Genomic DNA, 10,351 nt, shown 5'->3' with positions numbered 1-10,351 from the left:
GGCGCGCGCGCGCGCGCGCATACATACACGCGAGCAAACAAAAGAGTTTTTGTCCAAGAGAAAGTTTAACAACGCTTAAATTGTACACAACGCTTTCCAATGGGAACTCGCAAATTAAATTTGCATTTCCACAAAGTCTAATTTCCAAGGAACGACGTATTCGCAATATATTTTATCGCTTCATTCGCCGGCTTGCAATCTCTGGAAAATTACTTACTACCCTCTCATCGCAAAAATTCGACGATTTTTAAGAGACAGGTACTTACAATTTTGCTTCCCCTCACCTTAGGAACGCGTTCGCGTGTCCGGCCATTTATGAAACAGGCCTGCTTTTTATTTCGCGTTGAAAATTCTCATAGCGCGGATTCTTCTTACCCTTCTCTTCCTACTACTTACTATCATTTCAAAAAGCAACGCGCGAGTAAGTGAATAGAATGATATATATCGTAGCGATAAAGTGTCTCCGTTTCATACACCGCAATATTTTCTCAGTGCCACGTCAAGCGTATTTTTCTCCTCAGGACTATTTCTCCCTTCGAACGAAAGTATCAGAGAGTTGTATCAAGCCGAAAGAGAGCCTTTAGTTACTTAACATGGATAATCTTAGAAATAAATCAATTCCATACTTTACGTCGTCTTTTCCCGTCCGCTCGATGACTCAATTTTTTGCTTTCTTCGTCGATTTTTAAAGAAACCGTTATACGAGATAAATGAGAAAGGAAAACAATGGAAACAGTGGATATACGTATAAGTATCGATTTAAAAAAAAATTTACGACGCGTCCGGCAGAGAATTATGCGAAACGCGATAACGATCATTAATGTAACGTTAATAATTTTATGTAACGCCCGATCGAGCATCGTAAATTATTACCAATGACAATAATGCTTCCCGATGCATTTATTCATCGCGGGCATAACAGAAAAATAATAAAACCTGTGAACGAACGAAACGAAATAAAATAATCCGAATGCGGAACAACGGGGGTGAAACAAGATTGAAGACCGTGCTTGTTTTTCTGCAATTGCAGTAATAAACACGTAAAACGATTCATCTTCGTCGGAAGATTTATTTGTCAGCGAAACGATGAAAATGTAAAAACTATTTCGAATTGGAAGCCGCTAGAGCGAAACGAGGGAATTAGATAAAAAGATAAAAAAAAAAAAAAAAAAAAAACATACGCGGCCAATATGGAAACACTTCTTTGGGAAAACTCCTCTATGGGAAAACCGCTTCTATACAAGCATAAATAGAAAATCCTGTTTCTCTAAATATTCGCAATCTCGATGAAATCACGAGAATAAATATAGAGGAGCAAATATTTGTTTGCTTTGATGAGAAATCAATTAAACGCAGCGACAGAGATTTGTAAATGGTATTGCGTATATCTCGTGGCTCGTTTAGCGACTGTCGGAAACGTGACTCATTCAAAAAGCCAAGAGAGGAACTCATCTCGTTTCGCCTTAATTATCGTCCGAGAAATCTGTGGCCAGGTATCCGTAGGAAGGGACCGAGTATTACTGTTTCAGGTGAAGAGGACAAGGCACAGAGGTAGGGGGCGATAGGTGAAAGAAATGCATTCGAGGCATGTAATCCGTTTATATTCCCCGTGACTGACCGTTCTCTCATCGGTCCCTGTTACACGAGAACGGTATAACTCTTCGTTGAAAAAGTTTCTTCTCCTCCTGGTATGCCATTACTTTTCGTTCTATTATGCTTTCTTTATTCGAATTAGTAAATAAATATCATCGTGATTCTTTTCTCTCTCTCTCTCTCTCTCTCTCTCTCTCTCTCTCTCTCTCTCTCTCTCTCTCTCTCTCTCTCTCTCTCTCTCTCTCTCTCTCTCTCTCTCTCTCTCTCTCTCTCTCTCTCTCTCTCTCTCTCTCTCTCTCTCTCTCTCTCTCTCTCTCTCTCTCTCTCTCTCTCTCTCTCTCTCTCTCTCTCTCTCTCTCTCTCTCTCTCTCTCTCTCTCTCCGTCTCTCCCTCAGAACTCGTTTCGAGTCGTAGAAACAAGCAGGCGGTGGAAGTAATAATACGTCTCGTGGTTTAACCGTAATAAATCGCTACGTTTTTCATCGTTACGTTACGACGCGTACAGCGTTTTTTTAATTGTAATTTCCAAGTTTCTACGGGGAGTCGATAAAGTTTTAATTGGGAAGCATAGGACTGGCGAGAAATTACAATACACATGTCGTTAGTGTTAGATCGCACATCTCAAACTCAACTCTACGATGGCGAATTTCGTTCGTGGGAAGTGAGGATTTCAGAGTTGCTCGGGACATCGGACTGACACGACTCGGAAAGGCGAATTTCATTTTGTGGTACAAAGAATTCTGCTCGTGGGAGGTGACGGTGTTTTCGCGATTTTTGCGAGAAAATTATATTTTGTGGGCATTTTCTGAATTTTCTTCCGCGTATAATTCGAAAAGTTGGAATTATTAAACTGGGATATGGAAAACGGAGTGTGGAACGCAGGATAAAATGTAGGGAATGGAACAGCGATGTAGGATAGGGAATATTGGATGTGGGATGTTAGTATATGGGACGGAGAATATAAGATTTGAGAAACGAAATAAGGAATGTGGAATGTGAGATGTGGGAAATACATATATCTTTAGCAACGTCTATTGAAACTCTCCACGGAAACCATGACACGTATGATGACGAATAGGTTTTATTTTCTCCGGAGGCGGAGTATCGGAAGAGAAGGGAGATGGAATCTGGAACTTCCACCCTCCGCCCGTCAAAAGTAAATAAAAGTTCTGTCTCACAGCGTGGTATTCAAAAGTTCTGACAGGCTAAAGAATACTATAAAACCGCGATGAACTTGTTCCAAACTACATAATATTTTGTGAAAGTTACCCTCCCTTGTAGTTCAATTAGCCACCAGCAGATCGATGTTTCTCCTCACGGATTTCATATAACTTTTAACTTGGCAGTATTTCATAATATTCTCCTAATTTTTTTCACTTCTCTATCTTTTACCTTCGTCTTCCTTTTTCAAAGCAATGGATATTCCATAAATATAAAATATATTAAAAATGTGTAAAAAAAAAAAAAAAGGAAATGATACAACGGACACAAACGGACAATCTTTCTGTTGTGCTCGTCAACAATCGGATTTGATAACGCCGAATCAGAATACTATCGAATTTATTTTTTACTCCCTGTCTCTGATTCGCCGTGGCAAAGTAAATTCTTTTGCCTCGTGTGACGAGAAACTCCGTGGCGCGATTTCATATTCCAACGAAGGAAAGTATTTTGCATAATTTATTTCGCTGCAACTTCTTTCCACCTTGCGTTCTCCTCCCTTCTCTTGGTCGCTATCCTCGCTCTTTGCATCTAGTCGTGCCTTCTTCTTCTGCAATTCGTCTTTTTGTTTCTGTCAACGTTACGAAACTATCGAGAGATCGATCAGCCTGTCAGTTCATTCATTCCCTATTTCCTTGAATCTCCTATCAAGGTCGTTCTACGCCGATACGCTTTGCCCGTCGTAATAAACGGCACTTCTTTTTTTAACGAAAATGCCAGATACGCAAGCCGACCGTTCAATCGGAAGAAGAAAGGCCAAGAATTTCGGATATTAATGATCCGCGTGCTTCAGTATAAACTCCGGACGAAGCAGCTATCCCAGCGACGAGGGAGTAATTACGTAAAATTACGCAACACCATCAGCGACGTTTATGTCACAGGGAATCGAATTTGTCACGGACAAGTTAAGGACAATTTTCGATCGTTTGTCGTGCCTTCGAACGAGCTGCCAATTAATTCGAGATTAACGAAATATTATTACGCAGTCGTAATTACCGTTACCTAATACAGTAGCTAGCTACAGTGTATTGTATAAATCTATTACGAATATATTAGGCGTGGAACATTTTGAAAATTCATTAGCAAGAATTCATCTTGAAGAATTTTCTATGATAAGTATGGAAATTCTTTAACAAGCTACTATATGTGAGAAGGATGAATATGATTCAAGATAATTTCAGCATATCTTCTCTAATTAATACGATTTCTCTACATATGTATAAGGCTATGAACAGTACGAGCATGATCGGAAAACTTGATCAAACACGCAAGGATTAACGACGCGTTTCTAAGTAACTCGCAACATTCTACACAAATTAAAGAAGATTAATGTGTCATAACGATCTTTACGATTATAATGGGACGTAAAATGTAAAATAAAAAGAAGCGATAGACACGATAAGTGTATTAATAATTTGAATACGAGACGAACGTTATCGCACGCGATATCGTACTGGCATTTTTCTTTTCAAATATGTAAATTCTCAAACGTTTGCATACGAAGCTGTCGGTATGCGAAGAATTCGGAGAATAAGTAGAAACGTTCCGCAATTTCATTCGTACAGTACAAACGGAAACTTCACGTGGCACATAATTGTACACAGCTAGCAATTTGTTATAAACCGATAATTGAGAAGCTTTCTGCGAAAAAGGTTCATAAGATAGAACCGTGGATCGAGTAAATTGCGTGGGAAGTTCTAGTTTCAATTTTTACAATGCTTTTCGAGCAACTCTCTTCTATTTATATTTAGAAAGTAAATCAAAGTTTCAAGTATTTAATTAGAGAATGCAGTTTATATAGGTTTTTCTTTAGAAAACTCCATAATTAAAGATAAATAATGAGAACTTTGCAACATTCAAATCATCATATTCATTTATTTAATTATCCCGGCCGTGAGTGATTTAATAAGCTTATTTCGTATAGTATCGGTGACAAGGTTAGGAAAAAAAACTCTCGAGTGGGGAACTTTTTTTCCCCTAGACGCGCGGCACGCGTCGCAAGGCAGCCGAGAGCGACGACGTAATTTATCCATTCGGATATCCCCTCGAACGAGCAGTTCGTAAGAAAAACAGGAAACTTTTCCGGCGGTGGCACGTGTACGCGCTTGTTGTAAACTTCGCACCGCATAAAAGCATGCAAATTGCAGCTTGCGTGTACGTGCTTGGCGTAAAGCTTCCAGAGAGCACTTTATTTTCACGTTTAACCAACTTCATTCTTGTCTGATCAGCTATGCCAACGTTCGAATCGCTTTGCCACAGAATGCGTATATGTACTACTAAAACCCTTTCGATCTTTTGATGTACGATATACGCTTTTTACGTATAAATTTTTTCATTTTTTTTTTTTTCTAATGGCTCTACGGTGGGGCATGGAAAAAATAATCTTTTCAGATTTGATAGGATTAATAAATTTATACGTCCGGTTGGCAGCCGAGGAAAAATATCGTCAACGTGTCCACGAAGAAGCGTAAACATTCGTCACCGTTCATTCTCTCGTGCATTAAATCTGCTATAAGGCTGAGAACGAAAACAACATCGTTTTCAGATTGCAAGCTCAATGTCAAAACGCATAAAGCCTGATTCAATAGGCGCGCAACGACCTTGTTCGATTTACGTCCGGTTGTGGCTGGCATCGTATTGTGGTTTATTACAACAATTCGAATGACCATTTGCCAATTTTGCAACGCTCGTCTGAAGCATCGTTAATCCTTTTGGCAATCTTGCTCGATCGTTCTAAAAAGCTTTTCCTTATTCTCATATGTAGATGAAACATCTCACCTAAATGAGTCCTCCTTTATGCCATCCATAAACAAATCAGAAAATAAACAACAAGTTAGTACCTGAAACAGAAAACAAATGGACAATGTTAATTAAATACGGTTAAAATTGATTCATAAATATAGCAAAAGATTATCGAATTTTATTTGTAAAATTATTATTTGAATATTTTATTTTTATTTGCATTCGCTGTTGTTGTTATCGAACAACTTTGAGAATTGCGGAGAAGGAAAACAATTTGGCTGATGTTTCACGAGTGAAGGAGATCCCGAGTGCAGGAGATCCGAAAATGATTGCAAAAGAAGCTACGATTGCGGAAGGTGAAACGATTCTTGGGAAAAGGGGCGGCTGGTAAAGTGGTGTATCCACGCTATTTTAGTACAGCAGTGCGTGTTCTCGTTTGAGGTCACGTTTGATATTCTAATTGACTCGTTTTACATATTAAAGGACATTCGAGCCACGGAAAAAGGGAGTTTAATTACGTAGCCAGTTCGCATTGCGCATCCAACTTCTTACCACGATGAAATTGGCTTTCCTTATTAAAATTTAAGATATTCGAGAACCTATCGAGGTAACCGCCAAATGTCATTAACCATTTAATTGTCACGTTAATTCAATAGTTTAGAATCGGATCATGCTCTTCTATGATTAAACAATTTTCTAATAATCGGAAAAGTACGAAAGATTTGTTGACTATATTGAAACATTTCTTAAAATATTAATTAGTCAATCTTAACTAATATATCTAGCGAAACTGTACAATTTCTAAATCTATTAAACATCAACGTACAATAGTAGAAAACGTTACAACAAGACATGAAATGAAAGTATTGATTTGATTATCCTGTTCGACAAATATTATAAAATCGTGAAATCGATTTACCAATATTATTAGTTGATGAACTATCGTACAAAAGGGCCGTAACAATAATATTGGAAATCATGAAGAACGGTTTGGCGATTCGTTGATCTACTCGTTAAATACATGAGCAACATCGAATAAAATTGTGCAACAACGATTTAGATCGGATTAAAAGAGTCTTAACCGAATTTTCATTTTCACTCTGATTCTTTGGTTCTTTAGTGTCTCCGTTGTACGTTTCTCTCCATCGCGAAGCCGTCTATTTCGAGAATTTCATCTTGACATAGTCGCTGAAGAGGTGGAATGAGCAATAGCGAAATGGAAGTTTCGTTCATCTCGATTTTCGCAACACGGCATTTGGTGAGAATAACCATCCACGATTCACCAACATTTTCCCTTCCTTCCTTTCTTCCTAATGTTTCCCGACGTTTACAGAATTCCCAACGATATTGCTCGTCGCATTGCTCACGAAAATCTAATAAATTACAATAATTACGCGATCCTACAAACATACAGCGTTTGATATTTTAAACGATCACAGCAGGACAATTTGACGAACTTGGCGATCGAATAGTTTCGTCGTAAATTTTTCGCATTCTGCGAATTCTCCCAAGCATCTGCCTTCAATCTCCAACTTTATTAATTAACTCAACTTCAATTTTTCTTCCGACACGACCGCGCGAAAAGAGCGAATTTCTAATTGCATTAAAAGTTGTGCTTTAGTTTCGCTTTATTTTTATAATGAACGATGGAAATATTACGAGAGCATCGAATGCTTGAAATATTGTTCAACAAACAAAGTTTTCAACCTGTTAACCGACCCATCATTTAGCTAGAAATTTTTACAATAGATTGGAAAATTCACGGCATAAAGAAGCAAAACAATTTTAGTTACGTCGATTTTAACTTTTGCACATGAAAATGTAATATTGTTAGTATTTTTCAGGAAAAATTTAACAAATTTTGCAAGCAGGATAAAAGAAATTCTTTGAAAGAGTAACAAAGGATAAAGCGGGAAAAGAGAAAAGCTAGTAGAAAGAATAATTCTATTGGAGTTGAAAGGCTGCTTTCGAAAACTCTCTATGTGGTGTTTATAATTTAGGTAAAAGTTGGGTCGACCAAAATACTCCAACGAGTGTTTCCAAACAGGTTTTCTTAATAATATATCTATTAAATAAATCATTAAATAAATTTATGGCGTTAAATAAATATACGATAGAAAAGGATAGAGGAAAAAAATATATTTCGAACATTGAGATATTTAGATGATGTGCATAAACCAATTCTGAAAGCGTAATTCTAAACAGAATATGCAATTACAGATAGTATCATTCGTACCATAGTACAGTGCATGTTAGATAACATAGCTGTTTGATGTATTAATTCAGAGCAATTATAAGGGTTACGTTGCCCTACTGAGCGCAGACTTGCTAACTGCCGAGCACAGTTATTTTGAGATAATTGCATTTTAAAGTTTAATCGTGCTTCTGCCGCTTATGTATGCGGCTACCGAATTTCCAAGCCTTCAGTTTCCACCATGAGACGAAAATACTATTACACGTCATTATTAGTTATATCCGCATACAATTTCTTCTAATAATAACCACGTTTATTCCCAGTTACGTATACGGTGGCGCACTCTTTTCCAGGTAAAACATAGATGCCGAGTAATTGCTTGGATTTGCATGTACTTGCTAGTAATATGCAAATTATATTCGTTGCGTTAGCATAGCGTAATTTAATACAGTTTCTTTGATTGACACTAGTTTGCTTTAAATACCTCTTCCGTTACAATATCGATCTTCTTGTTTTAATCAGAAGCTAATCGTTGACCAAACTTCTTTTAAGTCGGAAACTTTGGTCCTCGCTGTTTGCGAAATAGTCTCCGTTTTCGGAGTGCCGAAACTCGGGCAATGCTTTAAATGAAACGAAACACTCGACTGATCGATTTTGTGGCGAGTTTCCAAGGAAGATAATCAAACTTACCACTCTTAATATTCACGGATGCAAATAAACATGCGTGTACCACGTTTGCCACAACGGCTGGTCGTGGATGTGAAAACGGTTTGCGATCAAACGACACACAGTGTCAAGAACAGAATTAAACCGAGTACATAATTGCAACTAGGTGAACGTGTTCTCACTTTACAAACTTCTGCAAGAGGAACTTTTTACCGACCGTCGGTACAGGGCTTCGCGCGATCAGAATTCATTGACGGAGCAACGTGTATGCTTTGCGCTCGAGCACATAAAACAGCCAGAGAAAGAAATAAGAAACAAGGAGAAAAGAAGGAAAGAGTCAGAGGCGTGAAAAGTATAAAGCAAAACGGACAAACAAAAGACAAACAAACGACGGATATAAGCGAGGTGAGTATGTACTTACGTGGACAAAATTGAATCTTCAAATGTATTTCATAAATAAACAAAAGGTTTTCGAGTAATAACGGGGATGACGAGGAGATGGCAATGGAAGGAGTGGGGAAATCGTAGAGTGGCGGAGATTCGGAAAAGAGTAGGGGACTTTACACGGTCGTTACGCATCGTGGGTGTATGCGCACGTGTTCGCAAACGCGCACGCGTATTTATATCTCTTTCCCTGTATGAATGAGTAGCGTAAATGTGCGAAAGCTCGTACGTACACGCGAATGGCATGAATAACCAGCGCATAAAGTCCCGTTTACACGTCGAAGAAAAGCCGCTCTTTTCTGTTTCGTGTTCGGCAAAAAAGGAACAATGCGTTCGGCACGTGCCTACCCCAAAGATCCGGCCGCAGAAGTTCCGCGTCTCTTTTTCTCGAAAATCATTTGAAGTTCAAAATCTCGAAATTCGAACGTATCGACGAATAATTTTAATTTCCGCATTCTAAATTTTGAATCTGGTCGAATTTGTATCCTTAGCTGTCCGGCTAAAGCCTTAAATCTATTTTGCACTTGGACATAGTGTTTCCTTAAGTTTCAAAACGTATTTATATCGGTGTAATAGTCTTCGTTTATTTGAATATTAAAGTACATTCGTAGTCACTTAGAAATTCTCTGAAGAGCTCGTTAACGTTTTAAAGATCGCGATATTAAATTATACGTTTGTCGAAGATTACAAACGTTAAACTTCCTGGCTTTTCTACGGACTTCTTTGCCAATATAATCTTGAACTGAATCCTTGAACGTCCAGGTATGTTCCTCCTTTGCTAAAAGTTGCACAGAAATGTTTATCTTTCTCCTACGAAACTTTCGTAACGGATAAACCGTTCATCTCTTCGTTGCAAATCAAGCAAAAGCAAATTTGTTGACGAATTATATGAAACAGTAAGAGCAATTTTACATTCATAGCGTAGCTTGTTAACCGTTTGGATAAAATGATCTCGAACGAGTTGCGTGTAGTCGAAGGTTTTTTGCAGTTTCCTAAATAAATTATTCATGCGTCATTCCCCTTTACCTTCGTCCATTAAATTACCGCGAATACTAAATCAAACGGACGTCCATCAGAAAACGACTTAATTGTATCAAGCCACCGCTATACGCATAAGTAAATACCGCAAAAACCAGAAATCTTTCCTTTAATGATAAAAGAACATCTAGTTAAAAACATCATCAACCTTTTTATCCTGCTTTCTTTTTATTCGCTGCATTTACCTACTTTCAGAATCTTTAAATATTGATCACTCCTACATTATGAACACAAACCAACGTTTTATTCTATTTCAACCTGTTTTTATACATATATGTGTATATATGCATATACATATACATATATAAAAAAAAGAAGAGGAAAAACAAGAGCGTTCGCGTTTTACGAGCGCTTTTATATAACTCAACACGCCCACGCTTTTACTATTTCAATTGCCAACTTCTTCTTACTACATTAAATGAAATAATACACAAGCACGCGCGCGCGCGCGCGCGC

General features: G+C 37.9%; 1 protein-coding gene and 1 long non-coding RNA gene across 5 annotated transcripts in view; both read right to left on the bottom strand.

The window, feature by feature from the left end:
- Positions 1 to 10,351, bottom strand: part of LOC100746223 (mastermind-like domain-containing protein 1) — a 174,402-nt gene that overhangs the window by 43,455 nt on the left and 120,596 nt on the right. The gene's annotated exons all lie outside the window — the stretch shown is intronic.
- LOC112212977 lies at positions 5,161 to 10,104 on the bottom strand. The gene is made up of 2 exons (XR_002946834.2): positions 8,438 to 10,104; positions 5,161 to 8,367 (listed from the first exon to the last, which is right to left on the bottom strand). It is a non-coding gene; the product is annotated as an uncharacterized LOC112212977 (long non-coding RNA).

Source organism: Bombus impatiens, unplaced genomic scaffold (genome assembly GCF_000188095.3).
Source record: "Bombus impatiens unplaced genomic scaffold, BIMP_2.2 scf_0406, whole genome shotgun sequence".
Lineage (NCBI taxonomy): Eukaryota > Metazoa > Arthropoda > Insecta > Hymenoptera > Apidae > Bombus > Bombus impatiens.
The sequence above is the reverse complement of the archived record's forward strand: the minus strand, read 5'-3'. Positions and strand labels throughout refer to the sequence as shown.